The sequence below is a fragment of the Mycteria americana genome, chromosome 4 (genome assembly GCF_035582795.1).
Source record: "Mycteria americana isolate JAX WOST 10 ecotype Jacksonville Zoo and Gardens chromosome 4, USCA_MyAme_1.0, whole genome shotgun sequence".
NCBI lineage: Eukaryota > Metazoa > Chordata > Aves > Ciconiiformes > Ciconiidae > Mycteria > Mycteria americana.
Genome location: NC_134368.1, coordinates 49,911,802 through 49,935,425, shown reverse-complemented (window position 1 = coordinate 49,935,425; position 23,624 = coordinate 49,911,802).

Genomic DNA, 23,624 nt, shown 5'->3' with positions numbered 1-23,624 from the left:
CAGTGCTTAATGAGAAAACCAGGCCTTGCCAGATATGAATAGCAGCCATGTGTTAGATGATGGAGATTCAACGCGCTTGTTTAATTTGCAATCATACACAAAGTTAACAGTAAACAATCTCAGCAAATAATGAGCCATTGATGTAGAGCATTTTTTACTAGCGACAACGAGCATGAAAGTCAAAATGAATACATTGCTTCAATTTCACGGACAATGTGAATTAGAAACAGGCTATATACATTCTGTTTTAACTTAGCGAATAAATGTTTTCATTGTCTAAAAACTGGATTTATTTTCAATAACACTCAAACCCCATTTTTCTTCCTCCTAGTGAATTTCCCATAATTTTCACAAGTAGGGAGTAGCTGTCTTAAATATTGCCAATTAATTTTGTTACTTAGTTGGCTGGGAGACAGCAAATAATAACTTTCTTGTTATTAATTGATAGCTACAGAAAAGATGCAATGGATCACCTCAGACAGCTCAGATCAATCTTTTTGTGTTTAACATTTGTTTTGAAAACACAACTTTGCAAGTGATTTGCAAGGAGGAAAATTGGCTACAGTCTCTTTTCTGCCATATTGGCTAGAAATGTCTATATTTAACACCTAACAGACTAATTTCAACGTTCGGTGGCTTCCTTAGGTGTGTTTCTCCTATGTACCTGTCCCAGCCCATATCTGAAGGTGCCTAAAGGACACTGCAATGAGAGTGACAGTTCATGGTATTTTCAGAGGTAAGAAAGAAGTAGGTGGAAGACCCACTTCTATTCCTGCTGTCACATCTGACCGCTGAGTGACTTCGAGCCACTTCTCCTTGTCTCCCTGTCCTTGCCTCTCCTGCAGGATAGAGCAAGGAGCACCACCGTGCTCCTTTCTCGATGACTGCCTTGCACCAGCCCAAGGAGCCTCACTTGGCCCCTCTGTTCCCAGCACTAAAGCAGTTACACCAGCAGATTGCAAGAGAGTGCAAAAAAAGATGCAAAATCCACCGAGATGAGCCAAATCAGCCCAAGCCCACAAAGTAAAAACTGCATTCTTAGAATAAGAAAGAAAAGGATGCAGCGTAAGTACCCCCACAGATGTACAATGTGCATGGGAAAGAAAACCACAGCTCAGTAAAGCAAGGGGAGAAAAGCGCACTGGGAAGAGCACGGGAGCAGCAAGGAAGGGCTGCCCCGAAAGGTAAACAAGCAGGATGGGAAGCAAACCCTGGAAAAAGAGAAAAAAGACAAAGAACAGACGATGGGTGAGTAAATAAAGCCAGAAACCTAGCAAGGATTATAAAACATTTTTATATAAACATCAGGAGAGGAAAAAGCCCGTAAGACTGGTAAAATAGTATTTATTAACTCACAGTCTGTACATTTTATGGTGCCCCCCTCACTGGCAGGTGTATTATCCCAGTTCCTGCGGAGAAAACTCACTCTTCAAGTGCACTGCTGCGTCTGGAGGGAGGTGCTTTGTAGTTGTTTTAATGTGGATTTTTACCTGCATCCACAGGCTGTGATTTTGCTCAAAAGCCACCCAAATGCTCCAGGGAAAGGAACTGCCAAAGACCATTCAAGTTGCAGCTAGGACCAGGGGACTCTCCCAAGCCTCTGTAAAAAAAGGGTGTTTTCCCAGTTCTTCAGGGGAGATGACTGTGGATGTCACACATGGGACATTCAAGTTAGAGGACTGAATTGCCTGGAGAAAACAAACATTTGGGGAAAGCTTGAGCTCTCTGAAATTGGAAAATATTCTTGGTCTGGATAAAACCAGAGGAAACAGTCCATCCTTGGTGTGCCAAATATCTCTACAACAGAGAAGATGTGCTAGTAACTACCTCATCTAATAGCTGTTATTTATGAAACTGCAAAAATGTGTTATTTTTACTGAAGCAACACAAGTGAGACACACGGAAGGATGACACATCCTGGTGCCTCCATACAGGGGCATTGAGACAGACACTTACCCTGCAGTACAAGCTCTGTGTTAGGCCATGAGCAGAGGGTGAGGCTGAATCAGTTTATTTGGTGTGGCTGACCCTGGGGTCAGTCTGAAGGCAGGGGTCAATGAGAAATTACAACTGGTGAGTCCGACCAAGAGAGCTAGCCCAAGAATTATGTTTACTGACTGCATTGGATCCTACAAAGGCTATTTATTACCTCTTACTAACTAATTAAACTTACTAGTGATGGCACGACCAACCCCTGCAGTGCCTTTTGTTGTTGCTTGGATCTACCATTCCCCTTGAAATACTAGAGCAGCTGTCAAAAAACAGTCAGTCTACTGCTGTTGGCAATTGTGCTTGGTTGTGCTTTACATGCTGTGGTTATCTTGTCCTATTTGGGTATTACGATGTTATGGGCGTCTTTCTATGGTACCCCTCTTGCTTGAGATGGTTGCAGAAACCCCTTATGAATCTGTTGTGTCCTGAGACAACAAATAACAGTGGTTTGTTGTTGTTGGGTTTAACCTTTATCAGCTCATACTGTTGCCTTGCTCCAGTTTCTCTGGACTTAGCTGCCAAAGCTACAGGAACTCTAGCTCTCAGGTTTTTGTTTAAAAAGTATACATGAGAAGCAAGATTTTATTATTGCTGTCCTGACATTTCTATATGGATTAGATGTGTATAGATAGATAGATGGCTGTACAGTTTTATTCAGGAGCCATTACATTATTTACTAACATTTTCCCCTGTGCAGTGGATTGAGCACAACAGAGGTTAATAGTTACCTATCCAAAACTGCACTTGTGGCAAACTGGCTAAAATCATGCCTCCTGCCTGAAAAGTGACATGTAAAGCATTTTATGACTACAATAAAACCCCAAAGGCTACATATGAAGTGGATAATATTTAATGATAAAAGATGAGTTGTCGAGTCATGTCTGACTAAATCAGATGCGTCCTATTTCTGCTCAGCTATAGTGCCCTCTGGCAGGGGGACCATGCTAGGGGGCTATCACAGGGGACTGACAATACCTGTCTAAAACGAGAACATAGTTTTTGCAGTAAATGTAAACTAACTGAGAGGAACTTCATTCACCTCTGCCCCCTCTGAGGGGGCAGGGATTTTTCTTGGCCACCGACATTAACCCTTTCATTTGCCTGGGTACATATTCTTGGCATGTGTGATCAGCTTTATTGGTTTCATCTGTTCTTTTAAGGAAAGAACGAAATGTCTTTCCTTGATTTCACACTTTTCCATTGACCCAAACGTATGATTTTGAATATGCTTTCCTCCATGCCCAAGGAATCACCCATCAGGCATCCTAAGGAAGTCCTGCGTGGGGCGGGTGGGAGGTGCAGTCCCGGTTAGCCTTGCTAACAGCCTCAGCAACTTTCTAAAGCTTCTCAACCCCACGCCATGACCGGCCACCACAGACTGTACTTCCTCGGAGGCCAGACATTTTTGCCAGGTTTCTTACATCAAGTTGATGTGTAAAATTCTTAGTTCTTTTCCTCAAATGCTGTAGAAGGTCCTTCTGCAAATACCAAATTCCTTCCAGGCTTGCATTCAGTTTGCAAATGCTGTACACATCTGTGTGTTTGTCATCTGGAGGTGAGGGGAAGGCATTGCAAAGGCCCCTTTTGGCAATGTCAGGATGTTATTTGTGCCGGTTAACACGGGCTTCCCACAAATAAAGACACTAAACCTTTAGCACCATAGCCACAGCTGCCTCCTTTCTTTACAGTTTTTGACTGTAAAACACTTTAAAGTGTTTGTTAGTGTCTGCAGTGCATAAACTGCTGATCTAATGCTTTAGGTTTTAAATCAAGTTGACACTTGTATCAGTCTTAGTAATTCATTTGCGGTTGCACAGAAATATTCCCAAACATACACATCACCCAAAACAATTCATTCTGAACGCCGCGAAGAGAAAGGAAGGCCTTTTCCCACACAGCACATAATTAAATGGTAAAATGCACTGCCGTTACCTTATGGAAACCAGAAGTTTAAGGGGATTCAAAAAGAGATTAGGGTAGTTAACAGAAAACAGGTTAGTGCAGTGGCTCTGAACAATTTTCCCCGTACAGCTTGCAGCTTACCATGTGTCACAGCAGATGCCAGACCCCCGACAGACCATACCATGCTGCTTTTGGTACTCTTCTCCCCGGCATATACTGTTGGCCACGGGTGGGACAGGTCATGGGACGGTTCCTATGATCTTTGCTGCCTTCCTTGGGAGCTGTGGGTACAGCAAGCCTTCCTGCAGTTGCCTCTGGAGCAGAGTTATGACACTCTGGGAAGAGACCATCAAGGCGTTTAAGCTGCGTCCTTGGGAGCAGATGCCCTTTGCTCTTTCTTCTGGTGGTATGTGTTCCAGCTCCAGTACCATCACAGAGTAAGATTGGGCTAGATGTGCACATGGGTGCAAAGAAAAGGAGAGTCTTTGCAAAGCCAGATACTACCACGGTCCCTCCACTCTGGGACTATTGATGAATGTTTATGCTCACAGCACTGACTGTTCATTAGCAGAAGCTGTCATTTTTTCATCTGAGATCACTTAGCTGAAGTGTTTTGCCAGTAAATTTCTGGCACCCCACTTCATGAGGAATGCCAGACACAGCAAACTGCTCACTACTTGCTGCATCTACACTTTTAAATAATTGACAGTTCCATTTTGTTCATTTTTACAGAGACATTGATGTATCTGGCAGTTCCTTAAGAGATGCCTCTGTGCTCAAACTGCAGCCACATCTGAAGAAACAGCAGGCTGGAGGTGCAATATTTCTTTTTGCTCTTCCTCCTTAATCTAAATACCTTCAGCCTGAGATGCCAAATACTGGACTCTACCATCTCCTTTATCTCTCTGTGTATAATAAAATAGGAAATGTGTTTCCAAAGATGACATTTTTATTGTGAAATAACCTGTTGCTTTTTAAAATACTGTTTTAATTTCCTCTCTGTTTTCCCAAACTCTTCACAGTCTACCCAAACTAACTTTGAGTTTTCCAATGCTGTCCCATCATTTAAAAAAAAAAAAACCAAAACTGAGCACACATTATTTAAATATTACTAAAATCCCCCAGGACCTTTCTACAATCTCTGACTTGTTTCTTTTTCGAGGAAAACCTGGTTGAGAAGAGCTGGAGGGAGGGAGCAACTGGAAGGGCAAGCAGTGTTTGACGGGAGGTTTGGAGACAAGTTTTGTGAATGGCAATTCTGCAGGCAGGAAAGATGGAGGTTTTGCTGTGTTTCCACAAGAGAGCCACTCTCTACGCTCGCCTGATCTCTTCCAGGCCCTTGTGACTGAGCCATCACACAATGCAGTTGGGTGTGCCGTCTGCAATGTCGCAGCTATGCTAGTGGCTCACGGACTGAAACTCACCCTTTTAATGGGCAGGAATAACTATGACTCTCTTAAGATGGGATCGTAGTTACTAACTGGGCAGAGCTGCAGAGGTCACACCTCCTCGTGGTCCCGCTGGATACCCTTCGGGGTAACTAAGTTGACCTCTGCCCCAGTGGGAGTTTTGGTTACTTCCTCCCTATCGATTGGCTTCACTGATCAATTGATAGTATTTAAGGTGATACAAATTTATGGCATCGAGTTCGTATCAGTGCCCAAAACCTGCGCCCACGGGTATTAGTTGGGCCTGCTGAACAGCATTCAAGGGTGGTGCTGCCTGGCCTTACTCACCCTTGCATGGACTTGTCTAAGAACGTGGTTGTTAAAACCATCGCAGCCCACGAGGTGCCAAGAGCGTCGAGAGGAGGACGTCTCATCTCGAGGAGCCAAGACCACGTCTTCACCATTGCCATCGACACTGAAGAGAGAGATCCTGTTCCAGTAGGCCAGAGAGGGGAAAACTGAACTTGGACTCTCTTCTTCGCACGGTGCCTATCGATCAAGCATTAATTGTAACGGGTCCACGTGTAATTGTACTATTATGACTTGTTAATAAACTGATGTATCTGAGGTGGGAGCCTGACCCCCCCAAGAGGTGCCATTAACACCTCTGCCGCTGCCATCATGCTATCGAGGGCAACAAAAGCTGGTGATAGGGTGGCAATAGTACGTAGGGAAATTTGGGACTTGGGGATATGGCGCGTCATCAGCCCTGCCTAAAGACACGATTCACCGGTCTTTACCTAGGTGGGCAGGCCACCTTTACTTAACCTGGAAAAGGAACATATATAATGTCTATGTGTTTGATAAATAGCTGGGATTTGACTGACCAACGTGGTGGAAGACTGGGGCCTAAGCCCTAACCCAGCATCCAAAGCTAAGAGCCAGCTGAAGGACTTGAATGCAGGTCCAACATGCTCGCCACATGGAGAAGGCAAGCAGCTGCATACTGTAATCCTAACCATCCTGTTCAACAGTAACATATTTAAATATCCTATTAGACTCCATGGCAACAAACAAAACCAGAACGAAAATGTAGAAATCTTGCAGATCAGTCGATGTGCTCTGAACTTTTGAAAACTAGACCACTTGGATTAAACTGCCTAACTTAATCATTTTGGTGGGGCAGGGAGGGAACTTTAAACTCTTTAGTTTATTATCATATCTAAGCTCTTGCTCACATTTTTTATCAGATGGAGCAGATATACTCAAGAGGGAATATCATTCTCTGGCGGGGTCTTTACGTAGTTTTGCGTAACAGATTAATGATTTTACTTGGCTTGTTTGTAATGTTCTGTTGACTAGAGAAGGGTGACATTTTTTTGGAAGAAATGCTTTTCCTCTGAAAAATGTTTATTTAAGCCAACCAAAATTCTTTGTGATTTGGCTGATTTTTTTTGCCAAATAATTAAACTTTCAAACTTTTCAGAAGTTTAAATGTTTTGATTTGTCATTAACTTGAACTGATTTGCTTCCTGCTTTACTAAGGACTTTTTAAAAATAAAAATGCTTTTATTCAGCTCTCAATTAAATCAATTTTTTGTGGTGGTGATGATTTTACAATGACTCAATTCATTGAACCTTCTTCACCCCTTCCTCCAGGTTTGGGGGTTGTCTACCAAAACCCAAAAGCTTATTGTCTTAGCATCTCTGCCATTCAGGCAGGCAGGGATAATTATTTCTCCTGCTTACTGCAATTTAGAAATGCCTTCCTAGTGAGACTTACTGCAAAGCATTAACACTCCCTAATCCAGCTGATCCACAAGAGGAGAGTTGGTAGGCAAAGTGGCAGTGCTCAAAACAATGTTCAGGGAACTTATCATCACTGCGTGGGCACTGTGCTCCAAACCTCGGTGCACAGTTTCCTAGGTTTTCTTAGAGTTGGGTCTGGCTTTACCTACATGAGACCATTTATGTGTCTAGAGCTTATTTTATTTCATTAAATAGCTCACACAGGAACTTCTTAATGCCCTCTTGGCCCTACTTCTCATGCCAGCAGAGGCAACCTCTCAGGTGTGAAATGGGGTCATGCTATTGCGTCCTACCAGTGCTTCAGTGTTTTAAATTCAGCAGCTGCCTTGGAGGTAAAGGCCCTAATCAGTAGCTTAGAGGGTCAGGCTCACTCTCATAAGGCCTTTCTCATCTGAACAAATCTGAATTTATTTGGTGCTCAGTGGTACAACTTCAGCAGAGGGAAATGAGTGTCACTTAACAATGCTGTTATTACTCTCGTGGCTCACCTCTAAACCCAACTGATATTCAACATATTCTTGAATAACGAGAGCCAGAGAAGGACAGAATTTGCACAGCAGTCACTGTGCCCAATACAAACATGAAAAAGTCCACACACCATGGAATGTCTCCTTGAGTATAGATGCAAGGCTGAAGGCTCAGCTCATCTGTTTTAGCCAGAGGATTGTGCAGGGAGGCTGAGTCATTAGCCACCATGATTCCCAGCTTTTTCATTGCATCGCTGAGTACTACGACAAATGCAGTCAACATTGTGCCAAGACAGAGTGCCATACCAGAGCAGAAAGTATCTGACTGAGCCCCTTTTGCCATAACACGTCCCTTGACTGCTTTTCATTCACCAGTCTCCGGGTTAACTGCAACTTACATTTTCAGGCCATTGATAAAAAGTAGGAAACTGCATTGGTCAAAGATCTGATCCTGGTCACTTCTTTGGCTAGGTCATACAGATTTTGCACTCTTCTTGTGTTGAAACTAAAATACAGCAGGGAAAAACAAGTAAAATACCAGGAACCTCACATCAGTACAGCAATCATTAGCAAGTAAATTCACAGCCTCGTCAAAGCTCTATCAAATTAAATTGGTAAATTCTCTTTTCCCTCACCTAGAGTCTCTGTTTCAGCCTTTGTGAACTGGCATTATGTATTTTACTGCTGTTTAATTCCCTCTTGAGTCACACCTCAGCCTTTCCAGTGCTTTGTTCAGCCAAGCCGCCAAGTCCACAGTGATGACTCCAGTTGTCGCCATTTAAACATTGACTTAGTATTTACATTTATATGAGTCCCCCAGGGTGTGGGGGACCACAACATTTAAAGACCAGCCCCTTTTCAGGTAGCTCTTTCAAAACTCTTACGATCTAATTATTGAGACCTGTGGCTTAACCTACTTGACTACTGTGTTAGTGGAAAGTATTTCACCATCAGCCAGCATAAAAGCATCGCCTGCTTGCCTCTTCTATCTGTCAGTTCCAGTATTTGCCTGACATGAACTTCAGCACTAAGTCTTTCTGCTTAGCTTCATCCAGTGTGGCTGACCCAGCAGGAGTAATGGCTTGAGTCATTCAACAGCGAAGTCAGCCCCAAACCCAAGAACCAACCCCCCAGCTCCTCATCTTCACACAGCCACAAGAAGGCAAGACCCTTCACCAACCACCCTGTGCAGGACCTCACTGAGAATAAACTCAGCATGTCCATCTAACTCTGGAGCAGGATGCTAAAAGCAGTCAGGATATTTGCAGTGACAGCAGCCACAGCAGGAGGGCTAAGCCTGTGCTTCTTCCATGAAACTCAGGACAAAGCAGTCAACATTCAGTCTTCTCACGGGAAGTTTCTCTTCCTGCTGCTGTTGTTTTGTTCACCCAAGTTTGAGTGTACTGGACCAAAGGTTCATCTAACCCAGCAAATCTAGTTTTTCCAGAATACATTCCCGAGCTCCAGCCAGTTGCGGCTGAAGGATTTCTTGAGCCAGAAGCAAGGTCTTTCTATTAAGACCCCTGGGCGGACTTTTCTTCCATAAACTTTGCAAGGACCGTTTAAACCTTACATACAAACACAGGCATATATATGTATGGTGCATTTTTGTTGCTATAGATACATTAGTTTAGAGGAGACCGAGTATCATTGATAAGCAAACTTATTATTAGAGCAGCTGCTTGATAGGGGACAAATGGTTACATAAGCAAAATGAATCCAATTAAAACCCCATTTTTCTCACAACCACAGTCTTCTGAATCATTCATTGTTCAGGATGAAGTTTTCCATGCCTAAGAGAGGTTTTTTTCTTATCCCCTTAAAGTCAAAGCAAAATCCCTGCAACCATTTTTAGGTTATGGGAGAGTGATTCTAACCAAACTTTTTCCAGAAGAACTACAGTAAAAACAGATGAAGTTTGAAACTTGGCCATGACTGAGTAATCAATGAAAATTAGTGCTCTTGCATGCTTTGAAAGGAATTGGCTTTAATTTAGCAAAGTTGTGGCTTTTCAAAAACAGTGTGCTGTATACTCATGGCTAAGATGTTGTCTACAGGTGGACGTACTACAGGGGTCAATGAGCGCATGTACTGATTTCAAAGAGATCCCTATGTTCCTGCAGAATCTGCCACTCTCTGAAGTCAACACATAGAAGAATAATTCTCTTTTATGGGTATGATGTTAAAGAAATATCATCCAGGGTTTGCTTTCACAAGCAAGTTCCCCAGCCCTTGAACGTCCTCCAACATCCATCAGGTGTGAGAGGTCCCGGTGCACACTCAGACTGTGGGAATAGGGTAGCAGAGGTAAAAGGGAAGGAATCAATAAACCAACTATCTTACTACTGAGTCTGAAAAAAATGGTTTCTCACTCTTTCCTTCTGGGAAGGAAATCCTTGCAGCAGCTCAGTTTTGAGAGGGAAGGGAGAGTCCTCCCTCAGAAAACCTAGTGGTCCCTTGGTGGTCAGGGACTCCCCTGGGATACAAATGGTAGTGATTAGGATCCCTTAAGATAGGTATTACCTCATAACTCTTATTTTTGGATGAGCGCGTTAACTCCTTTGCAGACAGGGAACAGGATGAGTCCTGGGCAAACAGAGGCAACTAGGGTTTCCTGCTGTTCTCTGTGCACTCTGTGGGACACTGACAGTGGTCATCTTCAGAGCGTGACCGGTTTCTTTAGGGAATCAACAAAGTTAAACAGCTGATTGCTTATCTGCACAGATCCAGAGGCATCTGTTGCCTCTGTAAGGAATTCACTGACTGAGTAAATAATTCAGACTAGGCAAGAACCTCAGTAGGGGCCAAATGCTTAGAAAATTGATAGGCCAGTGAGCAAGTTAGGCTACTTGAACTCCCCCTCTGCTTTTGGGAGTGAATATTTCCTTTAATGGTGGGATTCTTTTTAAAGCTTGGTTGTGCTTGAAACAATATAAGAAAGCGTGTAAGACAATGTCCAGCAAAGCAATAAACAAAAAACCAGCCCCAGCTTCACCCAATGACATTTTCTGAGAGTTCTCCTGAAAGCTCTCATTATGCCTAGGTACCACTCATTTGCACATCTTTACTTTACATGAATAAGTGGTTCCCACAATGCCTGAAAGGTTTCACTTCTGGCATTAATCTTCAAAGAAATTCTTATGAAGCAATTTCCGCCATGTCAATTTATAGCTCTTTAAAATAAGATTCCTCTTCTGGGAATCATTTCCTTGGACAACTAATTACAAGAGCAACCCTTTTTTGACAGAATTTATAAATGCAAGAATAAAGAAAGATAACACCATTCTGATTCATCTGAAAATTGCTGTTGTGCTTTTTTTCCTATTTTTAAAGTCTTTATAGCATTTGGACGATGCATGACAGATTACTACCTTGAATTTATGCACCACCAGGAAACGCTGTTATCCAGCAGGCAATACTGAAACACAGAACTCTAGAAGTTATTTATATGATTTACACTTATTGTACTTTTTTTTTCTCAAGAACTCATCTGTTCTTCTAGTTTAATATATTTATCTGTTTTGTCATTCATCAAAGCACACAATGCCGTGTCCTGAGCCCTTTGAGAGAATGAAGTGCACAAAAAAGGTTGGCCGGGTAATATTACATAGAAGATTATGCAAGAACATGATGCTAGAATCACTTTTAATGTTAAAAACACTATAATGGATGACCTGGGGCATGGTTAGGTATGAAGAATAGAAAATGTCTTAAATTCTGTAAAATCTTAGGGTTTGATTGCTTTATGAGTTTCAACCCTTTTGCGAAGATGCAGCTATAACTGAATAAAACCTGTTAACATAAATCCAAAGATATACAATCCATGACAATTCCTATTTCTTTCAAAATGCAGAATTACTTTCAATATTAAGTTTAGCAGTATTGCAGATTGAAGTATAATAAGCATCTGGTACAAAATAAGCAACTTACGTTTTCTTTCCCAAACATCCAAAAAATAATTTAATGTTTGGTTAATCAACCTCTAGTAACCGGTGTAGAAAGGACTAGAATACTCTGAAACATCTCAGCATAGGCAAGCAAGAACCAAGTCAGATCCAAGAAAAGAGTCAGCTTTGAAATCCTTTGGCAACATAATATAGTTGTTTCTGTTAGAAACCCTAAATTACCTTTTCTTTTATGGGCTCCCAATCCCACTAGCTGAGTTCTTAATTTTTGTCACTTGCCATAGAAAGACTTTGATCATGTGCTAAATGGTTTTACAGTAAGTGGGTAGGACTGCAAGTAGCAAGATACAGAATAAGGAATTTATCCTCAAGAGTCTCTCTCGTTTTGATGGGTTGCCTTTGATCCCACAAAGACCGGATTACAACTTTAAAGTCCGTCCTAGCAGTGGGTGGATCACCTCAGGAACGGACCAGAGAACAAAGCACATTCCAAAGACAGAAATTGCAGGACCTGGCTTAAAACTCTGAGCTGCAATTCAGGGACTTCACCAAAAAAAGAAACCTGACACTTGTGCCAAGCCATCTGACAACCACAGAATTTGGGAGAGCATTCAGCTCAGTTCCTTTTTTATCTGTTTGTCCAGCCTCCAGCTTTCCCCTTCAAGATCACCAGGTTTGTTCTTCAGCAGCCACTGTCAAACAAAGAGTTATTCCTTGAATCGTATTCTGTTTTGCCTATACCTTGTGCAAGTGACAGGAACCATTTAACATTTATAGGAATGTAACAGAGAAAAGAATCTGGCCTTCCGTTCCTTTGGGCAGGTTAAATACTCAAGATGCTTTTACAGTGTTGAAATACTTCAAAACTGAGGAATCGGAAGATGAAAAAGTCAGAAAAGCATTCAAAATGTCTACAATAAAAGAAAGAGAAGGAAATAAAAGAAGTCAAAGATTTATTTTTCCTTTGGTGAAAGCCAGCAGGGAATTCTTGAAATTCTTCAAGCTACATTGAGCTACATCTTCTAGATCTAAATGTGAAACTGCACAGGGTTTAAGCACATGCTTCCAAAGGCATTTCGACCACTGGCAATTTCTGCTCCCACAGGAAGGCTACCTCTTTTCTTCTCATTCCTCTGCATCTTCTCCAGTGTCTTCATTAAGTTGTCTCTAACTGGCAACTTTGGTTTCTGAGTAGTGAGTTTTGTGAAAATCATAAAGTGATAGATTTGTTGCGGAGGGAAGCATAAAATGATGTAATTTTCATGTTGTGAGGACTCTTCCATGTATCTAAGAGAACTGCCCTGTGTGAGAATTCCCACTGAAGCCCTGGGGGAGAAGTGGATTCAACTGAATTATTCCCAGATGGCTAAGTTACAGTTTTATACTTACAGATATTGAAAAGAGGGAAACCTTGTGGATGATGCCAAGAAGCAGAAAAGATGTTAGAGAGAAGAAAAAGAGTGGGACTTCTCTCTCCTGCGTCCCATCACAGAAATGGGCCCCTGGCTTGAAAGCCATTTGGGGAAGGGAACTGTTTGTATTGTGTTTGTATTGCAGCACTCTGACCAGGAGGAACATCCATAGGAAAAAACAGTTAATTAAACCACCAACAATCCATTTAAAACAACAACAAAGCCTGTTGGGAAAGTTCCTGGGGAGGAGATACCACTGCTGTATTTGGGGCGTTTCCTCCAAAATTTCCACAGAAAACCATCTGGATTCTAGGCTCTGCTACATAACATCCGGTGACTGGTTCAGCCCTTGAGCCACCGATGACACTTTGCAGACTTTCAGCAGCCAGCAACTTGGGATCCAGCTGTGGTACTTTCATTTGCACAGAGGACTCAGGCCCCAATCCCTGTGAGCAGAGTGCCACTTTCCCCAAGTCAACCCCTCTCCCCCAAAATAAACTATGAATCTCCCCCTTGGAATTAGCCTGCTCTGCATAAAAGCTACCGATAAGCTTACTGACCCTCCTAGGCTGCAAACAAGAGATTTAATTCCATTAAAAAGCCAGGAAGCTCTTCCTACCTAACTGTCTATGGTTAAAAAAAATCTGTCTGTGGCTGATCATGAGATATTCCCCTTTAAGAAGTGTGTCAAAAGTCCTGCAAATCATTTTTAGAGGTTTCTAAATGCATTATTTATAAGTTCCTTTCCTCTCCCAGAATTCTTTATAGTTGGAATTGTAGCATTAATGGAGCTTGGCTATACAGGCAGAGACAGAAATAGAAACAATAAAACTTTAAAACTTACTAAAATATTTTACGAATAAGCTGCTGTAAAATATCAGGCATCTACAGAGCACACTGTGGTGTGAAATACTCTCAAGGCCTTACTGTTGCTTCTTGGAGGTGACCTACAAAACTCACAGCATCTTCACTCAGAAACAGTGCATCTTTCCAAATACACGCTGCGAAACTTCTTCAGACCACATTCCGAAAATGTTACAATCTTTATATATATCGCATATACATATCTTTCTTACTTTCACATCTCTAAAATGGAGTGAGATGATTCAATAATGCAACATTTAATAGAAAAATGTGCTTTCAGTCATCTGACTACAGCTCCCCAATTTAAGTTCAATTCCCAAAACAATTTTTGGCAGGAAGAGATATTGGGGGGAGGCGGTAACAGAGGCAGGGAAACAGAAGAGGAAAAAGAGGTAGACTTGTGAAATTGGAAGCTTAAATAAAATGTGCCTGCCTTTGAATTTTCATGCATTATTTATTAAATGTGATCATCTCTATTACATTTCAAAATACCTTGATGAATATTCAAACAAAATATTTTTAAATATTTGAATCCCTGGGCAAATTTAGAAACAACTCTATTGATCCAAAATTCACATCAAGAAATGGCAGTTCTAGATAGCCTAATGGATTAAACAGAGCTCTGTGAGTTATGGTGCCTTTAAGAGTACTGAAGTCTGTGCCAATACTCATGATCCTGGACACCACCATCTCAGTACATTCTCTTTTCTATTTGCATTCATGTTTTATGCAACTTTTTCAAACAATAGTATTTTCTTTGTGCAAATCAAGGTAAATTCTTTCTTCAAATACAACTGTGTGAAGCACTACTAATTCATAACTGTTCAATACGTCTTTCTGGTTTGTGCTACTGAAGAAACATGAAGAACCTCCAACATTATTTAGGGACAATAAGCATTACCCAGTTCATTAGTCAGTGAAGGGAATGGTAATGTTACCGAGGTCAGAGAACACATACGAGGATGAATACGGCTGAATTAACAGCTGGGGTATATTGCATTCAAGAATCAAGGAAGAACTGGCTGCAAGTGCTTCAGGTCTACAAATGTTAAGTTGCAATAATTTTTGGTATTATAAGAATATTGGAATAACAACTGAATTCAATTTATTTCAAGATGCTCAAAAAGTAGGTTCTGATGAGAGCCACAAAAATTACTCAAGGACTAGAGAAAATGACTCAAGGTGTGACAGTCATTGGTCAATATTTTTAGTAGGTAAAAAAAGAGATTATAATAGATCTGGTTACAGTGAGCAATCATATCAGAAATTCAGGTGCTCCTTAATCTAGAGCAGAACAAGGTATTATAAGAACCAATAGCTGGAAGATGAAGTTTGACAAATTCATATATGAAATTAACCCAAATTCCCTCTTATAAACTGACCAAGCTCTGTTCCAGTCAGGCTTGTTTCTGTCACTAGCTCTATTGGAAAATTTTAAACAATCCAGAAAAACCTATCTGTGAAAAATAATCCAGAAAAATCTATCTGTCTCTACCAATGACCTCGCTCCAGCTCTGTTCTTCCCTTTTTAAAGGTCACCCTTTGCTCCCTCTCTAGCAGTGCTCTCCCCACCACACTATTCATCTAACTGACAATATACTCCGCAATAAATGTATAATGTTTTAATTCTAGAATTAACTCTTACTTGGCACTGTGTCAAATGCTTTTCTGAAACTGAAATACATGAATTCCATTGAATTTATGTATTGAGTTATCTTCTCAAAGATTGCAGGGTTTGGGCACATGACCTACCCTGAAACCCATGCACAATACTACTGCATCTGAGTGCCATGATTTTTCTCCAAAGCTGATTCTAATCCAATGGCGGTAACCATTCGAGGGTTGCGTGAATCACTTTATTTTCCCCTTGTTCGCTAGGAGGACTCTGTCATGATTTTCTAGTGGCCTGCTCTCATCCCTTCCTTGATGAAATTATTTAAATGTCATGCCATACCATGCTATTGGGCATGTTAACTCCACACACACATACTCTTTCACAATCTTATGACAAGGACTATTCTTTCCCCTCTATTTGAGCACATTAATATCTTTGAGGTATGTTTTCACCTCATGTGTGGTCTCTTTTCCTTCCCTGCCCTGACTATTAGCTCTGTCCTGTCATTCATCCCATGGTCAACTAGCTTTACTGCAAACTAAGGTTAAAAATGCTTTCACTTGAGCCAGGAGAGATTATTTTTAAAATCTACCTCATTTTTCAGGGGTCCCACTTCTTTTCTTCCTTTTTATGAGCAAAGAACCTTTTGCAGTTTGTTGTAATTTTCTTAAGTCTATTCATTGACTTTTTGCAATCCTTACACTTTGTCCCCTTTAAAACATAAACCTTCTTACTGGACAGTCCATGCCCTGTTTTCTTTGCCCTGGATAATCTTTGCTATCCAGACAGTTCCAGCTACTGTTCACATCTTTGGCTTGATACAATTCTAAACTTCCTCAGCATTCAGACTGCTGTGTCCCAATGTTTTCACCTCTATATCTATGAAAGTTTGCTCTTTGAAGTCAGTAATCCTAGAATTTAGCTTACATGACGCAGTAGGGAATATGATCAAAGCTATTTCGGGTAGTGTAGCTATGTCAGTGTGATGTTCCACTTGAGCTAATATACTTTGAATCTGTTAGCCGGAGCAAAGCATGTGGCAGTAGAGCTTCAGATATTCAAATCAGCCCATTCAGAACTAATTTGGTTCTCTTTGCTGGCTAGATACTGTTGTGCAGACATACATATAATAATTCTTAGTTACAGACCTATTTCTTCCTTTTATTACATACACGTAATAATTCTTAGTTACAGACCTATTTCTTCCTTTTATCTGAACAGATAGGTTTTTTATTTAAACAAAACTAACTTTTGATTACACATACAAGCTTCTTTTCTACAGGCAAGTATTCCATAGCGTGTTAATTACTTACCAAAATAAAAATTAATATAGATCACCTTTTGTCATTAACTGTGTGAATAAATGTGTTAGCTCTATACGGTCCTAGCATGATTAGTAATATCTGTTCACCAGCCATGCATATATCGTTACAGAGAAACATCCCAGCAATACAATTACAGAAAATCCTATGTGTAATTATACACCTGTGTCTAAGCCAACCTTAGAGACTTCAGGAGGCTCTGTAACCATCCAAAACCAAAAGGAGCTCTTTGGCTACTTCTCCCAAAGTGACGGTAATCCAGAACAGCTTTATTTTTGCTGTCCCTTCCCATTTCTTTACAGCCTACCACATTAGTAATGCATGGTTGTCCTGGTTTCAGCTGAGATAATTTTCTTTATAGGGGCTGGTATGGGGCTATGTTTTGGATTTGTGCTGAAGACAGGGTTGATAATACAGAGATGTTTTAGTTGTTGCTGCACTGGTCAAGGACTTTTCAGCTTCCCATGCTCTGCCAGGTGCAGGAGAAGCTGGGAGGGGACACAGCCAGGACAGTTGATCCAAACTGGCCAAAGGGCTATCCCATACCACATGACGTCATGCTCAGCATATAGAGCTGGGGAAGAAGAAGGAAGGGGGGACGTTCGGAGTGATGGCGTTTGTCTTCCCAAGTAACCACTACGCGTGATGGAGCCCTGCTTTCCTGGAGATGGCTGAACACCTGCCTGCCCATGGGAAGGAGTGAATGAATTCCTTGCTTTGCTTCGCTTGCGTGTGCAGCTTTTGCTTTCCCTATTAAACTGTCTTTATCTCAACCCACGAGTTTTCTCACTTTTACCTTTCCGATTCTCTCCCCCATCCCACCGGGGGGGGAGTGAGCGAGCGGCTGCGTGGGGCTTAGTTACTGGCTGGGGCTAAACCACGGCAACCTTTTGCCTTTAGTTCTGCTCTCCCTGGACAGCACACATTTTTTTGATACTCATGTTCCAGTTGTAATTATTATACTTGATTTCACATCCTGCATGAGCAGTTGAAGCTTCACCATGCTGCAAAGTATCTTTTTGAGAAACATACAGGAACCTCAGTTGTGTCTGTCTAACCTCATTCAATACCATACCTGACCTTTCATCACCCACTGCATCATCTACCTGATCACTATTCTTGGTGGTAACACTTCTTTCTTACCATAACAGAGTTACAGAATAATTTAGGTCAGAAAGGACCTCTTGAAGTCTATAATTCAACCTCCTGCTCAAAGCAGTGTGAGCTTCAAAGTTATATTAATTTGATCAGGGCCCGGTTCAGTTTTGCAAACCTCCAAATCTCTTGTACATTCCCCTTGCCTGTGTGACTCCTTTCTTCCTTATCCCCTCCCCACTCACCTGACTTTTCTCTTCCATTTAACAGAACCAGGCTTGAGAAATTATGTGTGTCCTCCCTGACCTTCTCCACGCGGTCTTCCCTTACCCTTTTCTCCTTCTTGACAGGCCAGCAGAACTCCGCTGAAGGTCGTCTAGGCTGCAAGGCCTTGAAGCCTCACCCTCTCATCACTATCCTTCATGGACTCCAGCCAACAGTTTATTTTGTTGTGAGACCGCAGGTGAGCAAAGACAGCTTTTTTGTTCCTCAGAGGTTATTTCTCAGTGTCGGGTCTTTAACATGTAATTCTGTCCCTGGCAGGCAGCACAACACTGTCTTGTGGACCAGCTGAGCTGGCAGGCACTCAGTTCTTCTTAACGGGGAGTCCTCACTAACAGAGATCCGCTCCGTGTCTGTATGTATCTTTGCTCTTCCTTTCAACTGCAGTTTAACCCATCTTCTCTTCTCTGTCATGGACTTCCACATACCACCCTCTTTGTTCATTGCTGAGACTCACAACATCTCTGCCTAGGAGATACACGCAGCACACAAATGTAGACACGTTTCAGAAGTATGTAATCAGCAGTCACTGGAAGGGTTTTGCTCAGATTATTTATAATGAATTTCTCTCTTCGGAAGAATACCCCAAAATCTGTCCTCTTTATTATTTATTTGAGGCAGTCTCTTGGTAAATTAAGCAGCTCAGCGTGTGATGGGTTTGATGGTGTTCTACCAGTCCCTACTATTGTCACAAAGCATCACTGATTCTGCCATCGGATACAATACCAGGCACTTTTGTTTATACATGTGAGCGTTATCATTGCTACAAAACAAAAGAGCTGTTAACAAAGGACTAGCAGCTCTATGCTCCCCAAGGCACTAGCTAGCAGTCTTGACTATCACAAGATCTTCCTAAGCAGTTAATGTCTCAAGCAGGCGGATGAACTGGACGTGCCTTTTACTCAGTCTCATGTTCTAAAATTCAATTATCAAGATGTCCTCCTTGCTTCATCATTTCATCTTTACACTACTTCCAGTAATCAAATTTCCTTGTTGCTTTTTGTTTCTATGGTATAAACATCACTACTTAACTCAATTTAAGTCACAAAATACCTCATTAAACCCCATCCAGAAACTGTTGGTAAGAGGAAGCTTGTGTTACTAAACCCTCATTTATATCTAATTATGATGATGGAACATACCACATTCTTTTAATAGGAAACATTCACATCTTGGCTTCACACCTTAACTGATCAGGGATCAGAATCCCCAATTTTCAGTTATTAAAACTAAGTTACAAGAAACATATGAAGAATGAAAATGGTGGTCACAGGAACATTTTAGCTAGATATGGAAAAAATCTGGAGGAACAGTAGGTGAGTTCAAACGTATCATTGATCAAGTACAGTGTACGATATTCAGCAACAAAATTATATGTAGTTTTCTGTAATTCTGCTGCCAGAGAACAGAGTAGGCTGCTGAAACTTACCAGTGAATGTGTGATCAGCCAATGGCACAAGATGCTCCATTAGTGTGACAGAAGCCAAAATTCAAAGTGCAAAAGCTGCAAAGTTTAGCTTAAAATTGAAAAAAAGGCATGCACCTCTCAAAAAAAAAAAACCACAAAACCCCCCCAAACCCAAACAAACCCCCAAAACCCAACAACCACTCAACAACCCACTCAACAAACCCCAAATCCTTCCTGGCTACCTTAATGTTAACAGTTATAAGGATCATTTGAAGACTAATTCTACCCAGCACCTGACCTCAGGTGAAGTGCTTACAAGACAAAGACAAGTAGAGAAATCCCTGTCTGAAGGCCTGATTATTCTGTGCATTCAGTAAAAGCAGTAGCAAATCAGGCAGCAGACTGTAGTTTACATAAAAGTAGAGCGAGGAAACAGTAAGTGACCTTTCCCTTACAGACCTTCTCAGACTTCTCTAAAAGTCACGCCAAAATAAGCATATAAAGCAAGGCTTGCAACAATCACCGTGAAGCATAGAGGAACCTCCCCTCCAAATCCTGCCCCCGCCCCCGCCCCATGCTGGTTCTACTCTCTTTTCCAGGCTCTTGATTTCCCTTCTTTTAATGCTCCTTCCTGCTGGTTTACAGCCCCGCACACTGGGGAGCCAGTTCTCTGCTGCCAGTGACTCTTGTTACAGTACCAGGGAGGCACACATGTTGTCCATTTCTTCCAGGTGCATTTTTTTTATTCAAGCCCCACTGAAACCAGTGGAAGAAGTCTTGGGGTGTTGGATCAGAACCCAGTATTTTCAAACCTTTTGAAATGAAATGAACCCTACAGTTCGTTAAAAGGGAGATGCTGGAAACGAGTCTACAGCCAGCTAGACAGGGGTTGAGACAGGAATTTCGGAGGTCAGTGCAAGCAGGCTTGACTTGCTACTCATTTCTTTAGGTTAGGACACCAGTAACACCATTTTAGAAACTCTTCTGAATTTCCCATTTGAAAGTTTTCAACAAAATGCTGTAGGCATATACAAGTAACAGCAAGGTATTCCTCCAGGTTGGGATAGCGAGTCAGCGTCATCTAGCACCATCCATTCTCAAATGTCACCTTTATGTAACAGCTACTGTTGGCTGACCAGCTCTCACAATCAACAGCTCAACTTCCATTTTCTGAGTTTTCTGAGAGCTTTTCATAGGCAATTAACGTGCAGCTTTAGGGAAGGTGACCAGGATTGTGTTAAATACTCTAAGCTTTAAAAAGAAGTGTTAAACATAAGATTATTTTCAAGTGGATAATGTAACAAGGACATGGCTGACAGTTAATGTAGTTTGCAGTGTGGCAATCCTTTTCTCTGAATGTAATATTCAAGAAATTTGAGTTTTCTAATTGTAATGAGATTTTCAACTGACGTTTTGAATACCACAGTGGATCACTTCAGTCCTTTACCATGATATCTGCATTTTCAGGCATGTGGTTTGGCATCTAATGCTTCATCCAGCACAGGACTTGTTTGGGTCAGTCAAACATCTATACAGTAACGGGGCACCAATTTTTATTTTTGTGACTATCATCAGCTAAAGAATTTGGTATTTTCTACATTGCTCAAGTAACTCATACGTGTCAAGAAACAGAACCATTTCACAATTCTAGCCTACCCTGATGCCTCTCTCTATTCCTTACAGATGCTCTTCTATTATGTTTTAGACATTTTAGAGGAAAAGCATCTGACATTTTATGAGGAATAGCCCGAGAAGCAATGTAAAGTGCAAGTCTAAACCAGAAAGTTTTAGATCCTCAGTTTTCCTTTCTATAAGTCTCCTTTTCTTTTGCTTAGGCATCCACATTTTTTCCAACGTTTTAAAAATGTTGTATGTATTTATGGTGGAATTTTCAAAGCCACCAAGAGGATTTGGATGCCAGACTGCAGATCTTTTTAATGAGATCTGAACATCCGAATTCATAGACAGACTGAATATACATTAGACTTTGTAAACGTGCTAGGGAACAGCTAGCAGAGCTAGCAGCTATGCAACACCCAAAAGCATACTCAATTTGATTCTGCAACACCTTAGTTATTCCAACCAGATCATTTACAGTGAACTAAGCCACATATTGCGATAGTGAGCTGGTTCTGTTGTGCCAGATACTAAAAGCAAGAAGCTGCAAATCCATTTCACTTGCAAAGTAAGCCAAATTCTAAATATAAACCTCCCACCACAGTATATTCAATTACAAAGTTGCAACTGCCTCCTATTCCAATTAGCGTTTTTACAGGATTTTAGGGAACACCACCCTCCATGCTCAGCAAACTGGTGCCAGTTTCCTTTCTGCAAGGATTCCCCATTGCCCTTCACTCCCAGGGGCCAGTTTTCAAGGAGAGATGTAGTCAGCACGCATTGGGAGGAGGTCTAATCTCAATGGTCCTGCATGCCTACGATGGTCAACTGGATTGCCAATTAGCCTTTGACTTCATGAGCTGCAGAAGTATAAAACCATACGGGCACCATCAGCAGTCTGGTGCCAGCTGATGTTATAGTAGCATGTTTTGTCAGGGCAGCATTTTTTGGCTTACAGGTCTCCTAAAGAAAAGAGCTAAACATAGTTCTTCAGGACGCTACATGTCAGTTAAAGAAAACAAGTGACATACAGCACAGAGAACTGATGGCAACCAAATAGAAATGATAGTAGGAATCCGCAGTGCAACAGACTTAGCAACAAGGGTTCATTTTTATTGGAACTATTTTTATCTAAAACTGCTTTAGGAACAATTCCTGTCTTCAGCTGAAGATAAAATACAAACTAAATATGGACTTGTGTAGGTAACTAGTGGTTTTAGTATCATTTTAGAAAAGAGGTATATATATTTTTATAATCTGTAAGTGATGGATTCCCTAAAAATATGATGGTTTTTCTTCTTTGCACAGGAATCTGCTTGAACGTCAATTTAATGATTACTACTGGTAGATGGAATTTTGATATCCATTTGGTAGTGATTTACACCAGTGTTTTCAAGGCTGCCAACAAGCAAATCCAGAAGGCAGGCAGCCAAAATTCCAGAAGAGACAACTGTCTTTTATTTTATAGCTTATGCATTTTGAGCTTAATATGATTTTCCACTAACAAGTTCTGTACCTTCTCCAAAGTGCTAAAACTGGTGTGCAGAATTGCAAAGTAACACAGCCTCTTCGAGGCAAGCTAATATTAAACTCATGGTAAATTATAGAAGTTATACTGTTTACTTAGGGAAAAAAACAGTAAGGTTAAAAGAACTACACATGATTTATTGCAGACACTTGTTTCAATGGTCACATTTTTAAGCCTGACTATATATGAAATAACAGCTAAGTGTTGTTTCCCGTTTGATACAGAATGAGCAAATACATAAAAGACAAGGAAAAGATTGCTGTAACACATAAGAGGAGCACAAAGTATGCATTGGTTATCTCATCTCGTGCACTTGATAAGTAGGATGCAAGTCGTATCTTTTCAGAAAGGCATCAAAACCAAGCTGCATTTGAAGGAGGAAAAAGGGCACAAACAGAAACAGGGTTTTCTCACTTTTCAAGCAGAACTATAGGAAGTGGGCACACATTAGCATGGTGAGGTCCAAATCTTGTGCTAAATACAATGACTGAATACTTTCTAATGATTTCTAATGCTAATAGTATTTCATCTGCAACAGCAGTATTAGTGAAGAAAAAGCTACTCATCCATTAGCCTAGACTCTATACATGAAATGAGGTCCTAGCTACCACTTCATATCCATCCATGTGAAAGATAATCACAGTTTGGCTGTGTAAAGCTTTTACTCTTCCACCGATCACCCATTGGAAAGATGACGCCTATCAGGACAGTATGTGCTCATTGCTCCTCAGAGCAGTAGCTGCCACTTGACCGTGACCACCGGAAACTGAAATCGGATTAGCTAAATTGTTGGCTATATAGAAAAAGTAGTTCTGTGTGCCTCCTGAAACTATAACTGCACAGAACTGAACACCACAAAGAACACCTCTCATTCTATTAGAAATTACTTTACAAGTTAAGACATGTAAGTCAAAACCAAACAGGCTGTAGATAGCATAATGTTAACAGGTGGAGAATAATACTTATTCTGAAATAATGGCCTTAAACTGATGCTCCACATTCAGGTATGAACTGGGAA